Below are 24,643 nucleotides of genomic sequence, written 5' to 3' on the forward strand. Positions count from 1 at the left end.
TGAGCGGCGCAGAGAACACTGCAAGCTTGGTGCGCTTAGAAGAACGCTTCCGCTAAATGAGTCGCTACATTAAGCGATTATTGAGCTGCCGCTTTTTCCACTTCGGGGGTTTTCAAAACACTTTCGCTCAGCTATAAGCTGCAATGAATAAACAGCAAAAGTGCACCGTCTCAAACACAAATTTCTAGCACATGTCGCGCTCCATGCTTTTAGCGTACAACGCTGAAAAGCAAAACGCACGATTTTGCTCAAATGCAAAGCACTTTATGGCTTTAAAAACGATCCAGTCTCTATTTGTAGGTTATCTTAGCAATTAATTGTTGGCGGGCTGAAAGCTCGTTCAGGCATTAATCAAGCGGCGACTTCGACAGCTCGCTACTATATAAGCTTAGTTCCTCAACGCAAACTGCACTCGCTATAATCTCGCTGGACTTACGACGAAGAGTTCCTTCTCTTGCAAGATTTCGTCTTTATGCTTACGTTCAGCCGCGTATTAATGAATAATAAATGAAGATTCATGTTAGACATTCCAGAGAGAAAAATAAACCTATATGTTGACTAAGCGTATCTTTATGTCAACCTGCACGCGTAGAAGATAGGTTAAGTTCATGCAAAAGATGTAAAAAAGTAGCTCTAGAATGGCAGGACACTTGTAATGAACGCCATGCATCTACTTGACACCCAGTTAACTTTGGACGTCTTTCTTGAAGACGGGCCACATTAAACAAAACACTTAAAATTTTTCTTCAATATAGTGGCTAATCTTCAACGTATACAGTACCCTTAAAACCTTCAAAAAGTATTTTGTTTTTCACGGTGACTTTAGTTCGGTGGATTGTGGGAGGACTTTCAAGTAAACAAGTGTACACTACTAATGGCTGTTGGTTCGGCATGACAGAGAGGAACAACTCGGACTCAGGACGGTAAAGGTGAACGACATATGCAACAATTGAAGTTTATTCTAATGTTCACACACAAAATTGAGAAGGCCACTTTGTTGACTTAAAGTAGTGTGCGGCGAAAGCCTTTGGCGCGGTATTGCTGCTTGTGTCACTGATGTGTAGTTAAGATGTTAAGTACACAATTGTTTTTGAATCTTAAATGCTGGAGACACTGGAGGGCGTTTGGGAGGCATCCGTCTGATTCGACACCTTTCCGCACTCTCTCTCGAGCGTCTTAGACAAGGAGAACTAAAAATATGCTTTGGCCGGAAGTACCATAGTCGTTAGCACGCTCAGCTGCGGAGCGGAAGGATGGTGGTTCGAATCCCATCGTGCAAAAAGGTTTTGTTTCATATCGAGTTGCTGACGAGCGTAATGGAAGGACGAACGGACGGACACGGTCGCGAGCATGAGCCGTTAAAGGCTTTCGCCTTAATAGGTAGTCTTGAGGTAATCTGCTGAGCCAACGCGGAAGGCGGAGAACAGGGCCGAATACAAGCGATAAAATCTATAAAATTCCACAATATGCGATGGTTTAAAATTGTGGGTTGAGCGACAGGTGTAAAACACATCAAGGAGGTACGAGTCGAGTTATGGCCAATGGAACTTACGGCATATAACAATGCGGTAAGAATGTTTAAGAAAATGGTGGCTAAAAAGGTTGGTAACGCTACTGTAACAGTAACCTAAGCAATTTGGTCAAGTAGCGTCATCTAATTTCTCAGCGCCAGTGGCACGATGACCATCACGCTGCTCCAGTGCCACTCGGCCGTTATCTGAAACAGCAGCCTTCTGCGACCCAAAAACATGGCACACGCAGTAACGAGCCATAAAGGACTAAAACAGCTCCTTAGTTCCTTAGTCCTTTCACGGGAAAAGTACCCCTTTACTCCGCTTGAGAACGATAGGAGGAGGCACCACCTGGCTGGCGGCATCCGCCCGGACAGAGCTGCCGGAGCGCAGCCAATGGGTGTGCTCGGCCGCATGAGCTGTTCGGCTATCGTTCTGAGCGTTCCTCCTCCGGCCGGCCACAGGGCGTCCGCAGTCGCCGCTCGCGCCTTGGGCCGCATCGGCTCGAGCCGGCGATCAGCGCTGGGCCGTCTCCCGCAAGCATCGAACAGAACTCAGGAGTCCGGGTCAAGAACCCCGCCTGCGCCAGATGAAGAGAGTGGAGAATGCCATTTACACACTCAAAAGCCGACATCACACTGTCGGCACAACTAAAGTAAAATGGGCAAGTCACAGGGAAATATTGTCAGGCATTTCATTGGTGCAGAACTCCCCTTTATTTTTCCATACTTTGCCAGTGGCCTTACTACGTGGTTCAGCGGACAATGAGGACACTGTTCATTTTCGCTCTCAGCGCAACACGAACGGGACACAAGACGAAGGACTAGCACAAAAGGCGCTGACTATCAACTGGTTTTTTATTGAAGAACGAAAAGCGTATAAATACAAACAGTGAACTACTTATCAATCAACAAAAGTTATCTAGAAGGCACGTGGGAGGTTAGATAGCTTAATTCCCTCTCGGATAACGTTATGGAAGGGCTGCTGATACATTTTGCGCCGTTGTGGTAAATATAAAAAGCTTCCATTACTTCGCGTGTTAATTTATTGTTATGTCGGAACAGGATGCGCGTGTTCTTGTAATCGGGAACACATTGGCACTTTCTGCACTGGAAAGACGCCTGGGCTAGGGGGTCCCCTTTAGCTCTCCTTTCTGCATGATCCTTTTCATGCTTGCATTGGCATTGCCTGCTGTGGGAGCCTGTGTGAGACAGGGGGTCATTTTTCCTGGTGTTTTCATGCTCCATCAAGCGTTTGTTAACGCACCTGCCAGTCTGGCCAATGTACATGGCACCGCAAGAGAAGGGGACCAGGTATACCACCCCTACCTCGCAAGGTATAGATGGCGACACATGGCGCACTTGACAAGCATCCCTCTTGCTCTTGCCGTAGTGCCTCTAATTGATAAGTAGTTCACTGTTTGTATTTATGCGCTTTTCGTTCTTCAATAAAAAAAAAAACAGTAGATAGTCAGCGCCTGTTTGTGCTAGTCCTTCGTCGTGTGTCCCGTTCGTGTTGCGCTGGGAGCGAAAATGAACACTTGCCAACTCGCCCAAATTTCCGCCTTGGAGGACACTGTCCTGGTCGCCAGGAGGAGAGTCAGCCAAGGCTGGTGGGCACCGAAGGCTGTACTTCCGTTTTTATGAAGGTTCTGAACGTCCGTCTATCAAGCACTTATGCTTGATGTGTGCGTGCTCGCGTGTGTTGCACCTTTGACCTAGTCAGAGACACTTGTGCCATAGTCTGTGCGTGAGTGGGCTTATGCGTTGTCTTTAACGTTGCGTGCAGGCCATTTTATTATGAATAAATTAATCATTTATTTTCATAATATGTACAGGTATATGGTGGATATAAATAAAAATGTTGCAAAACGGCAATCTGGTCCTCAACCCGTCTCCTAGGAGAACCAGCAATGCCAATACAGACAATCATAGATGTCATGAGCATAACTCATATGACAAAATAAGGAATTCATTCTTCTTTAAAACAAAACAGTTCAGCTGAGATTGATGAATTAAAATGGAAGGAAGCATTCTAAAACACATTTTCAAATAAAAACTAGAAGAGAAAAGTGGTTGAACACAGGCTAATGACAAAGAGAAGCCAAAATATTCCAATAAGCTGTGTTCGCAATAGGAGATAACATGAACATTTGTCTGTTTAATAATTTTGGCAGCGTCTAACAAATCACTTGCTTTGCATAATTGGTACGCCGGCACGGCACGAACCAGCAGTCTGGAAACCTGACGCAGTGACAAATTATGTTTCTTTCAAGTTTGCCATAAAACTAATGTAATTTATGTTATGTCTGCTGTACATAGCGTGAATTATCACTAATCGAAAACTAACGACGTTTGGAACTTTAACCCTAGGTCTTTAAGCAAGGAGCCAGCAGTAAAATCAAATATTACTCTAAAAATACAATTAATATTAGTATCAGGCGAACCATGTATTTTCTGGACTTTTTTATCGAAAAAAATGGGGTACAGCACGAATTTTTTACACAAAAGTTTTTGCCCGAAGGCGAGCGCTCTCTCTCTCCATTCGATCTACCCGGTCATAGCAAACAACTAGTGAAATCGCATGCCACTGTAGACAGGCAAAATTCAAATAAGTGGGAATGCGGCACGATATGTTAAAAAGAAAAACACGTGTCTCCTGTGCGCGTCCTTTATTTCGCGTTTGTTTGCAGTCCGAGGAATGGGACCAAAAAAACGTACTCCTCTGTTTTTCATAGCAGATCGGGTTTTCTCGCCAGTAAGATTTGCGTGGCTCAGACACCGCGTTAAAATGAACGAGAGTTCTAGACCTCTCAATGCGCAACTTTAGCATTGCTTCTAGTTGATTTTGCGGCTTTTCAAGGGGCACTGAGGTCAAAATATTCAAAATATTCACGCGAATATTCAGTTACACAAATGCTGAGTTCACTGGAGTTGTCTTCTTTAGCAGACCGTCGGAAATCAACTAGGCTGAAACTTCTCTATTTATTATCAAGGAACGTCTTTAATATTCTCACAAAACAAAACTTAAATTTAGCGGAGTCAATGAATTTAAAAAGACATCACTATAAATACCACACTCCACAATCCCACATTAATGCTTACGTATACTCATTTTTCCAAAGAACTATCGCCCAGTTGTATAACCTACCAGCTGCTGTACAACAATCAGACACGTTGTCATCATTCGAAATTTGTATTAACCAGAACCTTTAAAACGCATTTTGTATATGTTACAATCTTGTACTCGCGTTTGTATTCTTGTTTGTTGTTTTTTTTTCTTTTTCTAACAACATTACTTTTTGAGGAGAAAAAGCGTGTTTTCTCCCTCCACAAAGTAACGGCCTCCACCAACCAACAGTATTGGAAAAAAAAATAAATACAAGCTGGCCTGTGTCGACTCGGTATCGAATTCTAATAGAAAAGAAACCATTCTCACCAAAACCGCTGCTTCTAGAAGCCAAAATAAACACAAAAATCGAATACAGGTGTCGCCATCATCGGCTGATTCCGCAAGTAATATGCTTCCCTCGATACCGATTTTGGGGCACGCAGATCCCAGAGGCACTGCCATTCGCTTTGAAATGTGCCGACTCCTCCTTGTACATAAGGGCGCCAAGAGTTCGAATCTACTGGCGGGAATTTTTTTGAATCTGAGTTTCTCGCCAATAAGCTCTTATTTTGCTGCCGGAAAAACGCCGAAACAGCCAGAAGCACAGCCATGGAATCCGTTCCTCTTGATAACAGTAACAAAATGGAGTTGTTCTTTGTGTCCTTTAATATGCAGTAAGCATCAGTCAGTCACAGAGTGGAAGCACAGTACCGACCAGAGCACTGCACGGGCTCGTGCCGGCTCCTAAGCCCTGGCAGAAAAAATATGCTGTTTCGGCGGACCTGGGTAGGGCACGGGTTTGAAATTGCTGGCGCCCTGGCCAGGCTCTGGCACGTACAGCCTTGGTCAAAAGTCTTAAGGCCACAGTGTTCAGCTGCAGCGAAACGAATGTTTCTAGAGTGTTCCGTGTTGCGGATCATTGAAAACACAAGTCAAACAGGAAGCTTCTCTACCGCAATAAGAAACCTTCTGCTGGCATGTCAAGGTCATTCGGTCTTTAATAGTGCCGTAATGACTCTGTTATACGGCTGAAGCCAAAAGACTTTGGCCATAAGACTTTTGACCAAGACTGTACATAGACGAGCTGTGTACGGATTTTTATTTGATGGAATTAGGTTGTCGTCATCCCAAAACATTCCGGTTTCTGCGTTGCAAAATTCCCTGATTGGTCGAAAGGGTCGTAATGTCATCAGCATCATCAAGGTTGAAAATCTGAGGAATAGAATCTTCGAGTAACTTCCGTTGGATTATCATATGGGAGTATACTAACCCGACCCACAAAACCACACTAACCCTCCACCTAATCATCTTAATCACATTATTCCACCAGCAATTCCTACTAAGCCACTTTAATCCACTGCTACTAATTTTTCGCCGACGCGGAATGATAGAAAGCTCATTTGTAGACAGAGTTTAATCAGCATTGCTTCAATGCTATGTCGAAGCAACTTCGGACGCACACGCTTTGCCGCGTACAGCGATACAAGAGAAGAAGTTGAAAAGAACAAGCTCAAAATCCGGCAGCGGGCAGCACTGTAGAACGGCTTTCTTAGTACAGCGTTGTAACGCCTGACACACGGCTCACCAGCACAAATGTCTTCGCCTACAAAAGTACACAGCACCACTGGTTTGGCCTACTTGAAGTATAAACGAGCCCAAGCCGTCAGATCTACCAGAAGCACCTGCTGGGCTTGTGTCACTGCTGACAACTGGACACTTGAAGTCCCGTAAGAACCGCTAGGGAAGGACCTTCGTTCAATTGCACGGTGGGTAGCTGTGTGTTCCAGGAGGAGTATCTGTACGGACCTTCCAAAACCACATCTGTACGTAACGCGAAACTCCATTGGAGTAAAGCATACTGGTTTAAGGTACTTCGAGTGTTCAAGCACGTACTACGCATTAAAGAGGCGATTTTTCATTTTGCCTCCATATAAACGCAAGCATTCCGGTCATGAATTCAACCCGACAAATTGTATTCATTAAAAAAAACGGAAACGTCATGGCTACGGCTTCGCAGGAGTTTTAGTATTTCCACATCGTGGGCCGGAAAAAATTAATGAATAAAAATCTAAAGGTAACGCAGAGTAAAGCAACTACGGGGATATTCACAGACAATATCAGTTCAGAAAGCTGAGCGGATGAACCAGGATTATCTCTTCTTCTTTGTGGGTTTACCAAATTAAAGTCTTATCGTGATTTGGGGCCCTTGCCGGTCACTTTGTTAGTTGTGTAGCCGGAGAGTGCTTGCATTCAATGATCAATTTACTTTTTGAGCTCATGCGTCAACCAGCCAAGGCCTCACGTCGAATTTGGTGGGCCAGGCCCGGACTCAGTATAATGATAATGAAGCGGGCCCACGCTAGGCCCGGGTTGGGCTCGAGCAAGAATCCGTGTGCTGGACATGGCTCGGAATTCGATTCTCAGCTCGGTATCGGGCCTCAGAATACAAAGCGTACAGTGCTCTAGTATCGACCGCTACTTATATTTTTTCTATTTGGCTATCTGTCTTAAAGAAAGCGGGAACGGTCATCAAGGTCTTACTTGAGAAAAGCTATTGAAGCTGAATATAGCCTAATAACCCCACTTCAGTGCTCAAAACGAAGGCTACGAATTTGCTTGAATGGCCTCCAGCACTCGGTGAAACGACACAAACTCCGTTCGATGAAGATTTTTTGTTCTTTTTCGCAACACTGGGAACAACAGTAACATCGGCGAATTCAAGAAAATGTAAAAAATAAAGAAATGAATGCGGGATGTCGTGGGCTTTGCATTCGCCCCATTCAATGGCCTGCGAGGTTAAGCAAACGACACGTACAGTACTCACGGATTGAAATAGGACATTCGGAGCGCGTGGCCGTCGCTTCATGGAGCGCCGCCCGTAGACGCTCATGGAACCAAGGTGGTGCATTGTGGTATGGCGCGAGAGGGAGAACATCTACAAAGCAGAATTGTTCCTTCCAGTAGCCATGAGCCGGCCTGTGGTTTACCACATGCCGCGTGGCACTGCAAGGTTAGCGCTCCGAATGTCCTATTTCAATCCGTGAGTACTGTACATTTGAGGAAGAACGAAAAGTCAGCGGGGCGATGAGTTTTTGCCCACTCGGTTTTCTTTATTTTGTTCTTTCAACTCGCTCGAGCAACCAGAAACTAAAAGATTGAAATTACAGATCTCGAAAAACGCAGCTGCGCTCACAGCTTAGAATTCATCGCTAACGGCGAAAACCGATCGATGAAGCCGTTTCTCTTCCTCGCCTCCCCCCCCCCCCCCCCCCCCACTCGCTTTCTCGCCTTACTGAGACTTTGAACACAATTTATGCATCCTCGCTTCATTCAGCACTGTCCCCTAAATGTTTTTTTCCCTTCTACGCCGCATTTATGAAGGTTCCCCTCTCTTGCCCCGCTACCATCGATCTCGATCATGCGACCACCAGACAGCGCAGTCATCGCCATAAAGCACAAAGAGCGCAGTGAGCAACAATAGTTGGTTTCGCGCCAAGAAAAGCAGCAGTACAGCACCGTACGCAACACACGCACATGCACAGTGTTCCTATTGAGTTTCTTCAGTCGGGACCGAAAAGATGAGTGTGTGGAGGTGGGGAGAGGAAGAAGGAAGGCCTGGATATTTATTTTTTTGTCTTTCTCATTCACTCTCAAACAGCAAGAAAAAAAAAAGGGGGGGGGGGGAGAGGGTGGCTAGCCATCGTCAGTTGTGAAGCGTCCATCGCGGTCGACGTTTCCTGTTCAGCCCGATTGTTTTTAACGATGACGCAAGCGGTCGCAGACTTTCATCACAACGGGAATAGATTAAAAGCAATAAGCATCCACCCTTCCTCTATTTTGGCCTCCACCGCCGCCTCCAAAAAGCCCACGCTTGAGCAATGAGCTGCAGCAAGCAGGAAGCCACGCCTCCAGTTTCTCGTTAACGCGAGACATTTCTCGCCTCATTCACTCGCGGTCTGATCGACTGCCTGCAAGGTGAACGCGTGTGCGCCCGTCTGCGTCGTTGAAAAACGGAACGGTCCGTCGCGAAAAGGCGACACAAACTTGCTCAAGACACTCTTTTGCCGCTACAATAAAATGTGCAGCTGCGTGACGTCTTCTGTTCCTATTTTGAGTGTTTTGTTCGTTCCGCCTAGATTTTCCTCTTCCACTGTCCCCTGCGTTCCCATTTTCCGATTGATGTGGAGATACAGGAGAAAACAATACAAAAGGGAACGCGCAAGCACGCGCCAATGCGCGCTGGCTGCGCCCTATTGTCTGCTTCGAGAACTCTAGGCACGTTCCGTCGCGCAGACACTTGCTCTTGCCTCCATTATTAATAACGATAAAAATTTTGAGAAGACGGCTTCTAATTTCAAATTAGAAATCAGGTGATAGAGAAATGCGCAGAATATAACCAACCTCTATATATAGCTTTCATTGATTACGAGAAAGCATTCGACTCAGTGGAAACCTCAGCAGTCATACAGGCATTGCGTAATCAGGGGGTAGAAGAGCCTTATGTCAAAATACTGGAAGATATATATAGCAACTGCACAGCTACTATAGTCCTCCATAAAGTCAGCAATAAAATTCCAATAAGGAAGGGCGTCAGGCAAGGAGACACGATCTCGCCAATGCTGTTCACCGCATGTTTGCAGGAGGTATTTCGAGGCCTGAATTGGGAACAGTTGGGAATAAGAATAAATGGAGAATACCTAAATAATCTGAGATTTGCTGATGACATTGCCTTGCTGAGTCACTCAGGAGGTGAACTGCAAATCATGATCAACGAGTTAGACAGGCAGAGCAGAACGATGGGTCTAAAAATTAACATGCAGAAAACCAAGGTAATGTTCAACAGCCTAGCAAGTGAACAACAGTTCACAATTGGCAGCGAGAGCCTAGAAATTGTGCCGGAATACATCTACTTAGGGCAGGTAGTGACAGCTGATCCGGATCATGAGAGGGAGATAACTAGAAGGATTAGAATGGGGTGGAGCGCATATGGCAAATTCTCGCAGATCATGAGTGGCAGTTTACCAATTTCCCTCAAGAGGAAAGTGTACAACAGCATAATCTTACCGGTACTCACCTATGGGGCAGAAACGTGGAGGCTAACGAAAAGAGTTCAGCTTAAGTTAAGGACAACGCAGCGAGCCATGGAAAGAAAAATGATAGGTGTAACGTTAAGAGATCGGAAGCGGGCAGAGTGGGTGAGGGAACAAACACGGGTTAACGACATCCTAGTCGAAATCAAGAGAAAGAAATGGGCTTGGGCAGGGCATGTAATGCGAAGGCAAGATAACCGCTGGTCTTTAAGGGTAACGGAGTGGGTTCCAAGAGAAAGTAAGCGTAGCAGGGGGCGGCAGAAGGTTAGATGGGCGGATGAGATTAAGAAGTTTGCAGGCAAAGGGTGGATGCAGCTGGCAAAGGATAGGGTTAATTGGAGAGACATGGGAGAGGCCTTTGCCCTGCAGTGGGTGTAGTAGGGCTGATGATGATGAATTTCAAATTGACAGTACGAGATGATTGAGCCCTTCGCCATACTCTGCCGTCTCGGTTTGCAAATCTTACAATGCGTTAAACTTACCCGCCGCGGTGGCTCAGTGGTTAGGGCGCTCGGCTACTGATCCGGAGTTCCTGGGTTCGAACCCGACCGCGGCGGCTGCGTTATTATGGAGGCAGAACGCTAATTCGCCCGTGCGCTGTGCGATGTCAGTGCACGTTAAAGATCCCCAGGTGGTCGAAATTATTCCGGAGCCCTCTACTGCGGCACATCTTCCTTTATTCTTTCACTCTCTCCTTTATCCCTTCCCTTACCGCGCGGTTCAAGTGTCTGCCGATATATGAGACAGATACTGCGCCATTTCCTTTCCCCTAAAACCAATTATTATTATTATTATTATTATTATTATTATTATTATTATTATTATATTATTACAATGCGTTAAAATGAAAAGGCGTGCCTTCAGGATTTAAAAGTGCTGCAGGCACACTACCGCTGATTGCTTGATTTGCTGATTAATAATAATAATAATAATAATAATAATAATAATAATAATAATAATAATAATAATAACTGGTTTTGGGGGAAAGGAAATGGCGCAGTATTTGTCTCATATATCGGCGGACACCTGAACCACGCCGTAAGGGAAAGGAAAAGGAGGGAGTGAAAAAAGAAAGGAAGAAAGTGGTGTCGTAGTGGAGAGCTCCGGAATAATTTCGACCACCTGGGGATCTTTAACGTGCACTGACATCGCACAGCACACGGGCGCCTTGGCGTTTTGCCGCTGCTTGCTTGATCAGCGTGCGCTGGCGCTGATTGATATGAACTGTTGTACTAGTGTTCTGTAATTTATTGCGGATCTGAAGAATAGGACGCCGTTTTTTGCTAAGCTGTCAAGGCGGCGCTCAGGTTTGCTAAGGCATGCCATCGGACTCCCTATCCTGCATAGTGAGAGTATGGAGAAAGAAATGAGGTTTAGCAGGAAGTGAGGGAAACAGAAATCAAAATGAACTTAAAAGATGTGAAGGTGTGTTTGTGCACGGGGCTCAAAAGGTAGTGGAGGAAGAGAGGGCAATAAAGAGGGAAAGGAGGTTGCACATGATTGTCTTCTGATCCTGGGCGCAGTGCGCGGAACGAATCGTGAGCTTTCTTCGTCGTTTATTTTTGAAGCAAAACGCTACACTACGCTAAGTAAAGCAGTCTTCGGGTACTCAGCACAACGAGCTTGAATGACCTTCAGCCCAACCAGGGATAGCCGTATATGACAATATGTGGTGCAGTTATGGTGTCAAACCCTCTTCTAATGATATTGCTTTGCAAGCATGTAACGTAATTAGGCTTACCAGCTAATTTTTTCTACACTGCTTTGGATTGCCCAATTTTCGGTCATAGCAGAGAAACAGCTGTATTCGTTGTTTTGCTGATATCGCAGCCTGAAGATCACCATGACTTTTTTTTTGTGGGAACGTGCGTAGAATAAAGACAAATAAAAAAAACAAGCAAGCAAACAAATAATTGTCAATCAAACGTGGACGAACTAACAATACTACGGCCTAGCTGCATCATAAATATAACGTAAAAAAGAGTGTGCGATGTTTTCAGAAGTATCTCTCCTTCGCAGGTCTTATAATTAAAACAAATAGATGCAAGCATTTCGCGTGACTGGCGACGCCGTCCAACCTGCACGTCCCACGGGATGCAGGCGGCGCTTCGAGCCAGTCATGGCGACGTTTATAAATTCGCAGCACCGGCGGCCATATCAGACCCTAGGGAGTCACGAGCTGCTATGAACTGCAGCGCTCTGAATAATCTATTTCGCACCGGCTTGCGCTACAAACGCGGTAGTTCGCGTCCTGTGGACCCTCTGTGATTTCTTTGCAAACCGCTTTCTAGTAAAGTTTGTGTCAACTGTTTAAAAATGTAAATTCAAATGTATCGTTGAAAAATACTTTCTCGCAGTTATAGAGAAGGGTGTAGGTGCGTGCGTCCAAAATTCTTTCAGGGATCCAGCCAGGCGTTTGGCAACTGCTAAATGTTTTCGGAACGCCCATATCCGCAATGTTTACGCATGGTAACAACGTGAAAGGGTATTTAAAGGATGAAAAACTTTTCGTTCTTGTTTTGAGCGTTTAACGTGTAGCATAAGAGCGCAGCTCAGTTTTATAAAAAAAAAAATTCAGCCGTGTTGACTTCAGGTCATATATATATATATATATTGATACGGGAATAAAAGAAGAGGCGGAGAGCGAGCGCGAGCGGCGAGCGCGCGGCTCTAGCACGAGGGAGATAGAACGAGAAAGCTTGGCCGCCGCCGGTCGTGCTTCGCCGGCTCTCCTCCGTACTGCTGCTATATTTCTCTGGGCGGGCCCGTGGCCATCCCGTGGCATCCCACACCGTAACATTTTGGTGGCAGCGGTGGGATCATGCCGCTCACCCGCTCCCGGAATCAAGCACCCGACGTGCCAGACGACAGGGGTCCACCACCAGCCGATAGCGCCGACGACGCGGCGGCCGGCGCCGCTAGACCTAGGCGCTCGGAGGGGCTCGGCTCTTCGCAGCAGCCGGACGCCGGTGTTGAGCGCCTCCTGGATACAGTCACCCAACGGATGGACGCATGGGAGGCCCCTCTGACTGCCCAGACTGGGGAGATGGAAGCTCTCCGGCGCGAACTCCGTCGCCTGGTGCCAGCCGAGCCGAGCACAGGTCAGGTGCCTTTGGGCGTCCCCGCCGCCGCTGTTTACGGCTCTGCCGTCGCTGGGCCTGCGGTCGTGGCCGCCAATGGCGTGCTCGGCGCGGGTGCGTCCTCGCCGCAGTGTTCGTTGGACGTTGTGGAATTGCCCACATTTGACGGCACCATCTCGTGGGATGCTTACCGCATCCAGCTGGACGGTATTGCGGCGGCGAGAGGCTGGGACGAGCAAATGAAGGCATGGATGCTCGTTGCAAAACTGAGGGGCCGCGCCACCGAGCTGCTGCAGAACGTGCCGCCCGACCAGCTGGGCTCTTACACTGTTCTGGCGGGCCTCCTCGCCGACCACTATGGTGCCTCAGGTCAACCCCGTGTGCAGTACCACCGCCTGCGAGCCCGCCGTCAAGAGCCCGGGGAGACGTACCAGGACCTCGCCGCCGCCATTGAGCGCCTGGCTCTGCAGTCGCTGCCGGGAGTGCCTCACAACGCCGTGGCCCTGGTCGGCACCGAGGCGTTTGTCGACGCCATCCGACTCCCCGAGGTGCAGCGCTTGGTCCGCTCTGGCCGTCCTGATTCCGTCCGCGCCGCCATGGCGCTCGCCATCGAGGCGGAATTGACTTTGCTGGCCACGCGGGGGTCGCCACCGTCTGCCGAGCGCAGCGTCCGGGTGCAGGCTCCTCGGTCCGCAGCCCCAACTGCGGCCTCTATCCGACGCCTGCGTAACGACGTCCGCATGACCTGCTTCCGCTGCGGCCTGCGGGGACACTACGCGAGGGACTGTGCCGGCCCTCCAACGTCGGGAAACGATTTGGCGGAACTCCGGGGGCACCGTTCCGCCGAATAAAGTCCGTCCCCACACTCCTTCGTTCTCCGCGTCCCCTCCTTTCGTCGGCTCCGATTACCACTGATGCTCCTTACGTGCTCGTCGACGTCGCCCTGCTTGACCGGCACGTAAAGGCCTTGGTTGACACTGGAGCGGCTGTCAATGTACTGCACAAATCGTTTGTTGCTAACGCGCCCCACCTGCTTCTGCCAGCCGCCAAAACCAGGCTCTTAGCTTTTAACGGCACCCCTGTGGAGCAAGTCGGACGTGTCGTCGTCAACCTGACAGCACTCGGAAATACCATCTCCACCGAGTTTGTTGTCGCAGACAGCCCTATTTGGCCAGTGGTCCTCGGGTGCGGGTGGTGCCAGCAAGCCGGAGTCGTCCTTAATTTTACTAGAACCAAACCACGGGCGAGCCGAACTCTCTGTGGGCCGGGCTGGCTTAGCCGGGTTTCCAGCCTCGGTGTCGCCCTGTGGCAGTCCCTGGTGTCGGCGACCAAGCGTGCCTCAGCATCTCTGCGTGACCTCGCGACGAAGTGGCCGTGTCGAGTCAAGCCGTTCGACGTCACTACCGTGACTGTGGCGTCCGCCGTGACCCTGCCACCGGGTGCGGCAACGTGGGTGTATGCCAAGCTTGACAGTCCGGTCACAGCAGACGTGCTGTTCGAACCCATCTGGTGTTCAGCTCCAGCCCGTCAGATGACCTCCCCTCGAAGCCTTCTGCCTGTGCTCAAAGGAGAGGCCCACGTATTTATACTCAACATCAGCAGCGTACCTCTCGCGCTGACTCCCGGCACGCAATTGGGTACAGCCTCAGTTTTGGACCCCGGGTCACCAGTGGCGTCTCTGCAACCTGAAGCCCCGCCTCGCCACCCTCCAGCGCCGGCGATCCTATCATGGGAAGAATTTAACTTTGGACCCAGCCTGACCTGCGCGGAGCTCGCCTCTCTGAAGACCTTGCTGCTCGAGCATCGCAGTTGCCTTGCACTCAGCGCCGGTGAACTCGGGTGCACTTCCTGGGCTCAACACCGGATCAACACCGAAAACCGCGGGCCCGTTCATCACCAACCTCGCCGTGTAGCGCCAGCCGAACGGAGAGTCATCCAGCAGCACGTGTGCGACATGCTTGACCAGGGAATCATTGCCCCTTCTTGTAGCCCTTGGTCCTCCCCTGTCGTCCTTGTGCGCAAGAAGGATGGAACACTCCGCTTCTGCGTTGACTATCGGAAGCTAAATGCTATTACTAATTGCGACGTGTACCCGCTGCCTCGCCTCGACGATGCGCTTGACCGCCTGAAGGGGGCCCGTTATTTTTCCACGCTAGATCTGCTCTCGGGCTACTGGCAGGTGCCTGTTCACCCCGATGATGCGGAAAAGACGGCTTTCGTGACTCCCGACGGCATTTACCAGTTCAACCGTATGCCCTTCGGTCTCTCGAATGCTCCAGCCACCTTCCAGCGTCTCATGGACCGAGTCTTAGGCCATTTGAAGTGGACTATGGCGTTGGTCTACCTGGATGACGTAATTGTCTACGCGGCTACATTTGAAGAACACCAGAGACGCCTCAAACTCGTCCTCGAAGCCCTTACCTCTGCTGGGCTTCGCTTAAAACCAAAAAAATGTTTCTTCGGTTTCGCGGAGTTGACGTACTTGGGTCACGTTGTGAGCCGGCATGGCATCCGTCCCGACCCTGAAAAGCTAAAAGCGCTTACAGCTTACGAAGCTCCCACCACCGCCAAGGAGCTCAAAAGTTTCCTTGGATTTGCTTCGTATTTCCGTCGTTTCATTCCGGACTTTGCCAAGCGCAGCGCTCCATTGACCGCCCTGCTGAAGAAGAATGCACCGTGGAGTTGGACGCAGGCCCAACAGCTCGCGTTTCTTGACGTCAAGCACGCCCTCCTCGAGCCTCCTACATTGGCCCATTACGACGAATCGGCCCCCATCGTCCTCCACACGGATGCCAGCCAAGATGGGCTCGGCGCTGTCCTCCTGCAAGAAGACGAGTCTGGTGACCACAAAGTCCTAGCTTATGCCAGCCGCCAGCTTTCCGACGTTGAGCGCCGCCGCCACTCTTCAGAACTCGAGTGCCTCGCCGTTGTCTGGGCCGTCGAGAAGTTCCGTCCCTACCTGTACGGCCGTCACTTCACCATAGTCACGGACAATAGCGCTCTCACTTGGCTGCAGTCCGCCAAACATTTGAATGCCAAGATTGCACGCTGGTCCCTGCAACTTCAAGAGTACAATTTCACAATAGTACATCGGCGCGGCTCTGCCCATTGTGGGGTTGACATGGGGAGATATTTACTTTCTCCCCACTCAATCGCGGCTGACACGGTTCAAAGCCGCCCGGACCCCACCCCGTGATCGCGTACGCTACCGAGCGCACGCCGACCACGGCGGGCCTTGCTCTGCGGGAAACAAAGGAACGACACATTGGCTGACACAAACAGGCATTTATTGCTACAGAAACAATAACGCCAGCTAGCAACAAGGTACGCTAATGAATCAAGGACGTCCGACTCACCAGCAAGGTTCCGAGCGAATGTTCGCCCGCGCTAGGGCAAGGAATATAAACTCCGCAGGCCGGACGGGACGAGTACGGGAGCCTGTCTCCCCGTCGCTTCTTCGCCCCGTCGGCGAAGAGCGGAGACCCGAGCGACGCGTCCGATCAGGGTGATTATCCCGGCCCAAGAGAGCCCATCTCCCGCGGGCAGGCTTCAGCAGTCTCCCCCGCAGCGACGCTGGCGCCCTCTCTTGCCAGTTAATGTAACTGGCAAGGGAACGCGCTCATCCTCGGGGTACGACTGCTGCTGCACGGTGCCTCGCGGGAAAGCAAACTCAGGGGGCTGCAGGGCAGGTCCCCACATCCCCCCAACCTTAAATAGACCCACGCGCCTGAAAGTACATGCTATGGAGGAGTCTCCTGGTCTTCATGTCTTTGAGGCACGTCTTGCAGCGGAGGTCACGCCGACAGCGTCCACGCAGACTTCCGCGGTATTCCGAAGGCGGCGTGAAGGTCTCCGCTGGGACGACTCGTATGGCCCGCGGACTACCGTGTCCGCAGGCCCGCGAATCGAAGGCCGGTGGGAAAACTGCAGGCCAGGATCCTGCAGTAGTCGCCAGGGCAGCAGCAGCCGGAGGTGACTGCTGACTGGTCTCGCCACAGCTGCCCCGGATGGATGCGGCGAACAGGATACAGGCCGCTCCGTCGCAGCAGGTGGCAGCGAGACGATGTGCACCGGTCAGCAAGCCTGGGTGGCTCCACCGGATCTGCAAAATTGTCGAAACGCTCTCGGCGTGCCTTTAACGTAGGTCACGGGAGGGGAAACGGCATCCGCAAGGGCCTCGTGGCACAATGCCTAACTCGCTAGCAAAACGTGTCGGCGGCTGTGCAAACGCAAAGTTCGAGTGAACAAGCCCTTTCTTGAGTTGAACGAGACTGCTCAGTTCGTGCGAGGTTACAAAAAAACGGACGGGCAGCAAAGTGCGCCCCCTCTCAACGTCACGGTCCGGTGGTCATGTCTCTTTTAATGTGGTGCAGGCAGCTCCGAAAAGCCTCAGGCCTAACGACCACTCCGACAACGACCGTGAGCACAACAAAGACCCGAAACGGGTTATGTGCGCGCAGCCGCGAGGAGACGTCAGCTTTGTGGGGTGGTCCTACCCCGCTCACTGCACAAAGCAGCTTCTGAGCGGTCGGCGCCCACCGTATCGGACGGTGTCGGAGCGCCCGGTGCCGAGCTGCAATACCAGCGAGCTCGTAGCGGCACCCGTGGCCCCAGGCCACCCGGCTCCCGGAGCCGCGACTCCCAGAGTCGAAAAAGAGATAGTAGAGAAAATATATACAGAAACTCGGACCACCCACGCGGCTTCCGTACTCACTCGCTTCGGGCTCGGCGACTCCGCGGGCGCTAGGCCTCGCGCTCCCTCGATGCGGACCAAGTGATTCTCGCGAAGAAACTCCAGGGAAAAAAAAATGTGCTGAGCATGTCGAAAAGTTCAAACATGCTGCAGCGCAATACACCTCGCACTCAAGAAAGCATGCCGCAGGTCCTAGCGATCAAAATTCACTCTAGGCCTAGCACTTGTCAAGTCCGGACAAAGAGCGTTCCTCGAACCGAACCGACAGTCGTCCAATGTTCCAAGAGCAGGCCCCACGTTGGGCGCCAGATGTGGGGTTGACATGGGGAGATATTTACTTTCTCCCCACTCAATCGCGGCTGACACGGTTCAAAGCCGCCCGGACCCCACCCCGTGATCGCGTACGCTACCGAGCGCACGCCGACCACGGCGGGCCTTGCTCTGCGGGAAACAAAGGAACGACACATTGGCTGACACAAACAGGCATTTATTGCTACAGAAACAATAACGCCAGCTAGCAACAAGGTACGCTAATGAATCAAGGACGTCCGACTCACCAGCAAGGTTCCGAGCGAATGTTCGCCCGCGCTAGGGCAAGGGATATAAACTCCGCAGGCCGGACGGGACGAGTACGGGAGCCTGTCTCCCCGTCGCTTCTTCGCCCCGTCGGCGAAGAGCGGAGACCCGAGCGACGCGTCCGATCAGGGTGATTATCCCGGCCCAAGAGAGCCCATCTCCCGCGGGCAGGCTTCAGCAGTCTCCCCCGCAGCGACGCTGGCGCCCTCTCTTGCCAGTTAATGTAACTGGCAAGGGAACGCGCTCATCCTCGGGGTACGACTGCTGCTGCACGGTGCCTCGCGGGAAAGCAAACTCAGAGGGCTGCAGGGCAGGTCCCCACACCATCAAGATGCCGATTTCCTTTCTCGCCACCCTTGTTCCGTGACGGCTTTGACGGACCTGAGGACTGCACAAACGCAAGATCCCGCCATAGCTGCCATAATCCACTCCCTTGGCACCGCCGCCGGCGCAGGCCTCCGCCAACTACGCCGGGTCTATCGAATGAAGGACGACCTCTTGTGTCATGTGAAGCGGCTCCGTGGTCGACCACCCGTCTGGTTGCCAGTTGTGCCGGCAACACTGCGGTCGCAAATCTTGCGCGGCTTACATGACGCTCCCACGGCTGGTCACCTTGGTCGCGGCAAGACCTACGCACGAGTGTCGGAGCGGTTTTGGTGGCCTAATATGTCCAGAGATGTCAAGGAACACGTGGCGTCCTGCCAGACATGCCAGTACAGAAAACCGTCCACAGGTGTAACCAAGCCACCCCCGCAGGCTTTTTCGCCACCAAGTTCACCTTTAGAGCTGGTTGGACTGGATCATTTGGGCCCGTTTCCGAAGACGCGTGCCGGCAACCGGTATGTTCTGGTTGCGATCGACTACTTCTCCAAGTGGGTCGAAGCACTGCCCGTTCCAGACACGTCGTCCGCTCATGCCGTCGCGTTTGTGGAACGGCATCTCGTTCTTCGGCACGGTGTTCCCCGGCGCCTCATCACGGACCGTGGGAGCTGCTTTATATCCCATGAATTCGAGCGAGCCCTCCGCTCCTTCGGCATTGCGCATTCCACTACATCCGTCAATCATCCGCAGTGCAATGGCCTCGTGGAGCGTGTTAACCGTACCCTCACGGATATACTCGCATCCTACGTCGCTCCGTCCCACACAAACTGGGATCGTTTTGTTTCTGCTGCAGCTTTTGCAGTCAACACTGCAGCACAAGAAACAACGCATGTGACGCCGTTCTCAGTCGTCTATGGCAGAACGCCCTCCATCCCTCTCGACGCGCAGTTGGGCCTTCCCCATCCCACTGCGTCACCAACTGAATCTGCTCAACGACTTCATTCCGCCCGCTTCGACGCCCAGCGCAACCTCCTCACGGCTCACGCGCGTGTGCAAGCGGCCAACGCGGCAGCACCACCACATCCCCCCTTCCGGCCCGGTGACTTGGTCCTCGTTCGCCGCACCATCCGTGCGACTGGCCGTGCCGCAAAGCTCTTGCCCCGATACCGCGGCCCTTACCGTGTCGTTGCCCGACTCGGCCCCGTGACATACCGCCTCGAAGACCTGCCAGAGCATCGACCATGCGATGTGCACCACATTTTCCCAGAGCATGTTTCAAACATGAAGCGATATGTCTACGGCGTCTGCGGTGACTCCGACTTAGCTACCGGGTCCTCATCAGTGCCGTCGTCGCCTGCTGGCTCCATGCCTTCCCCACGCAATGCAGTCCCATAAACGGATCGCCGCTCAATATGCATAAAACTCCCTGAAGTTAGCCTAACCGGTGTGGGACCTTCTTCGGCGACTGCAGACACCTTCGCCCAGCTCACACACTTCGAATTCAACGAAGAGTGTGACCGTTTCCTATCTGCGAGCCCACATTGCATCGCCCCAGGAAACCCTGCATCAAAGCACGGCCTGACTTCTCCCCCCCCCCCCCTCCCCCCCCCGGTGGAAAGGTGATACGGGAATAAAAGAAGAGGCGGAGAGCGAGCGCGAGCGGCGAGCGCGCGGCTCTAGCACGAGGGAGATAGAACGAGAAAGCTTGGCCGCCGCCGGTCGTGCTTCGCCGGCTCTCCTCCGTACTGCTGCTATATTTCTCTGGGCGGGCCCGTGGCCACCCCGTGGCATCCCACACCGTAACAATATATATATATATATATATATATATATATATATATATATATATATATATATATATATATATATATATATATATATATATATCAACAAAACTATATCTAGGACTCCAAGGGGAATTCAGTGCTGGCACGCGAGTCTTCTACGCAGAATAAAATTGGCCCTGGCCGTCATGTCCCACACTGAGGTAGTAGGTAGCGTAATTATGGTCCACCCTATTTAAGCAGGCGAGCAAATGAAGGTGCCTGTATCTTGGCTTGCTATTAATAAACGTTAACGGCATACATATCACCAGCTGTGTGACGTTCGGTCCTTGGCTATAAGGGTATATATATATATATATATATATATATATATATATATATATATATATATATATATATATATATATATATATACCCTTATTATATATACCCTTATATATATATATATATATATATATATATATATATATATATATATATATACCCTTATTATATATACCCTTATATATATATATATATATATATATATATATATATATATATATATATATATATAATATATATATATATATATATATATATATATATATATATATATATATATATACCCTTATAGCCAAGGACCGAACGTTACACAGCTGGTGATATGTATGCCGTTAACGTTTATTAATAGCAAGCCAAGATACAGGCACCTTCATTTGCTCGCCTGCTTAAATAGGGTGGACCATAATTACGCTACCTACTACCTCAGTGTGGGACATGACGGCCAGGGCCAATTTTATTCTGCGTAGAAGACTCGCGTGCCAGCACTGAATTCCCCTTGGAGTCCTACACATAGTTTTGTTGATTCAACTTTTAAATGCAGCTATGCTACGAGCAAACTTTCGCACGAATATATTTTTACTTTGAAAAAATATGATCCCGCATCAAAGCTACTAAATCACTCATGAGCTTAATCGCTAATTGGGCGGAATGACAACTGATTTCACTTCTTCCAAGTTATAACAGAAATGCACTGCGAATAGAGATATTTAGTTACAACTTAGAGCATAAGTCATTACCTTCATAGCCTTGTTTCTCTGCTGTTCCTCACGGCGAGAATCACAATAACCTCAACCAATACACTGCAATTTTGACCGCTTCGAATGAAAACATGCTTCTTTCCCTGTCATTCTCTTTCATTCCCTTTCTCTCTCGCTTTGATACCCAGTACTATGAGAAATTAACGAAATTAACGCGGCCCGTCACCTTCACAGACAGAAAAAACATGTTCGGACATGTGCGACTTATAAGCTTTGCGTGCTCACCGTACAAACGCCGTAAAAGAAAAAAAAAGCGCCTTTTTTTGCGCCTTTCTTAAGCTTTGTGATGGATGGACATGTCAGTAAACACGAGAACAGCAACGTCAGGTTGACATTGGCAACCGATATTAGCGGTGCTTGAGATTGCCAGTATAGATACAACCACCGCACGCATCTCACGTTCCACCACTATGCGGCTAAGTGCTTTTGGGGGAGGAGAGGGGAGGAAGGGGGGGGGGGTGAGGAGTACTCGGGTCAGATGACAGCAATGGCGACTGAACCTGTTATTCCTACCAGCGGAAAGGGATAGCTCCGCTTCCTTAATGCGTTTGCCCAGAACCGGGCAACACGTGGAATGGAAGTCGGGTCCAGCCGATGTACTCTGTTAGCTCTTGTCTTTGCTTTCGACGTCTTCATTCGCATCGAGCGCCTACCCAGGCTCAGCGCCGCATTAGTGACGATGAGAACAAAGATGTCGCCGGTGTTTGCGCCAAGGAGTAATGGTGACATTCATCGGTGCCTTAATGCAATGTTGATAGGCTATGGTAGTAATGGGGTCTTTGTTTGCAGCAGTCTTTATACATGGGTAGAAGGGTCCAGCTACTTATCCTATTACCCCATTCAGAGTTAATAACCGCTTCTTGCTTTGCGGTATCGTATTACGTAGAGCATTCATCACAGTGAGTGCGAACAAGCACAGAAATCTTTTAGTAGTCTTATACAAAAGACACAAGCTGTAAAAATCTTATACTGGGAAAAATTAGTGGAAAGGTTTGAACGAAGTTAAACCGAGCAGGCGTGCAAAACCAAGGGACCCTGGGGGTACCAAGATCACCCTCCGACTGGGTGCAGCTTGCGCGATGCTCCTGAGAACAAACCCGAACTTACCCGAGTTACTCCGAGGCTTTCGACGAAAATACTGGTTCAACCCGTGTTATGTGTTTCTTTCGCACTAAAATTCTAAACTCACTGCGCTCTCCTACCCGCAACGAAGCCTATGATCCTCGTGAGTGCATCCACTTCAAGACCTTCTTGGATCACGTGACCGCAGATTGCGATACTGAAAAGGCGCACAGAGCTACAGGTGTGATAGCGTCTGTAGACTGGTGTCCGAATTTTTGCTTGCGGGTGCTATTCTCTTTCACTTTTGTTACCGTTTCTTTATTGTTAGTGAAGAGAAACCACTTCTTTCTGCGGCTCTGTTGATGTTCGTTCGGCAGATAGGCGGGTATTTTATTGCTAAAAAATTTAGGGAGGAAAATTGAACATTTATTTTGTTCTAGTAGAACGCCTGACGCTGATAAGGCGGTCGAGAGGCTGTTATGAACTCCGTAACTGCTGGCCAATAGTTGGCGATTAGGAGTAGCCTCGTTGTGTAAAGGTACTGCGCAAAAATAATACAAACAAGGACGAGAAGGGCACAAGGACGGCCTTTCTCGTCCTTGTTTGTATTATTTTGCGCAGTACTTTTACTCAACGATGTACGACCGACTCGCCCAACAACATGCACTCTTGAAACAGGAGTAGCCTAAAAAATTTGGCCATATTACCGTCATTGCAATTTGCTTTGCGACCGGCGGGTTGCGCCCATAGCCGTATTTCATTTTTTTCTCCTTTCTAGCTTGTAAATAGAGCTTTGCTTTCACTGAAAGAAGCCTCTTTTAGATTAAAAATAGGTGATGAATGGACGCAGCGATCTTCAATTCGTTCTCGATGTCCTTTTAATTTCTCAGAACACTTGCTTCCGTGTCAGCGGGAATTCACTGTTTTACAGGCAGAACCGTTATTCATCAGTACTTCTCGGAAGGTTGGATCCGACGAAGTAACCCCGGTGAAGGGGATGACGTGTTATGGGAAGGTTGGTGGATGGCAAAAAGGGAGATTCCAAAATCTGCTGTCCTGGTAAGGTAGCTGCTGATAGCGGGTGGACTCCACGCTGCCTGGACAACAGATTTTAAACCCCACGTTTCCCATCACGCCACCCTTCCGATACCACACCATTTTCCCCTTCACCGGAACTTCCTCCTAGGAGCGAAGGCCCTCTTTAACCCCAGCCAACGATTAGCGTTTTGCCAAGACGAAGACAAATCGTCCTGTCCAGACGTTGGCTAGCGGACTGAGGCTGTCTGTACACCCATGTTCAGTTTGTTTTGTGTTATCTTGAATCTTATCCTCCTGCGCTCTCTCTACCGTGTGTTAACATTATGCCAGCTCAGCTGCGTCGGCTAGCTCTGTGCAACGTAGTACAGTGCCCAAAGGTAAGTCGCGCTCCCGATGTCAGCGCCCCTGTGAGAGGGGCCGGCACTAAAATTCGTTGGAGGCACTCAGATCTCTCTTAACTGCGGAAGGCGAAAGCCGTTTGCGACTCACTTCACTGATTTCAATTTGAGCACTGACGTCACGCTGCGCATGCGCAGTTGTTGCTTGGCGGCGGATCACAGCACCCGCCACAGTGGTCAGTTTGCTCACAGTCCAGTTGGCACGTTGTGATCACGTAATAAGGTCACGTCACAAGGTCACGTGATAGGATGTAATGGACGGACAAGGTCACTTGACCTAAAATGTAATGAACGGGCAAGGTCCCGTGATCTAAAATGTAATGGACAGACGCGAGCATGAGCCATTAAAGGCTATCGCCTTCATAGAAAATATAAACTCGAGTTTCATGTGCATTGTCCTCGGTAGAGACGGCACAAGTGCTTGCTATGGTGAAAAAAAAAGTATAGAGATGGAAAAATTGACAAGCTTGTTGTCTTACAGACAAAAGTGCAGAATGGGTTCGACTAAACCTACTAACATTGTAAAAAAAAAGAAAGAAAGACAGCATATGGCTAATCTATCAAAACGGGCAACGGCTGTCTATTTATAACTCCAGACATAAGACAAGAGACCGAAGTTCATTAGTCGCGGCGCAGCAAGACAGAGCTCCGCACCAATAAAAGGGCCCGGCCAGACACAAAGCTGGTCGCGCTGAGAGAAAGAGCAAAAAATCCGCTTTGTTGCTTCCCGTTTCCACGCTGGCCGCAGCACCGACAAGGAGCGCCTTAGTCTACAGCCCGGGCCTAGGGCACCACTCTCCTAAGACCCTGCGCTTGCGAGCCAACGACTTCTTTTCGTCTATTGCGCAGAAGAAAAAAAACGGCACAAAGATTGGGACTGTCTCAGATCTAAGAACT

At 49.8% G+C, this 24,643-nt stretch overlaps 1 long non-coding RNA gene across 1 annotated transcript in view; it reads right to left on the reverse strand.

The window, feature by feature from the left end:
* The window catches only part of LOC144097104 (uncharacterized), a 506,086-nt gene that overhangs the window by 101,357 nt on the left and 380,086 nt on the right, over positions 1–24,643 (reverse strand). Inside the window, exon 2 of the long non-coding RNA XR_013306906.1 lies at positions 1,863–2,091. This is a non-coding gene — a long non-coding RNA (uncharacterized LOC144097104). The remainder of the gene's footprint in view (positions 1–1,862; positions 2,092–24,643) is intronic.

Source organism: Amblyomma americanum, chromosome 7, assembly GCF_052857255.1.
Source record: "Amblyomma americanum isolate KBUSLIRL-KWMA chromosome 7, ASM5285725v1, whole genome shotgun sequence".
Lineage (NCBI taxonomy): Eukaryota > Metazoa > Arthropoda > Arachnida > Ixodida > Ixodidae > Amblyomma > Amblyomma americanum.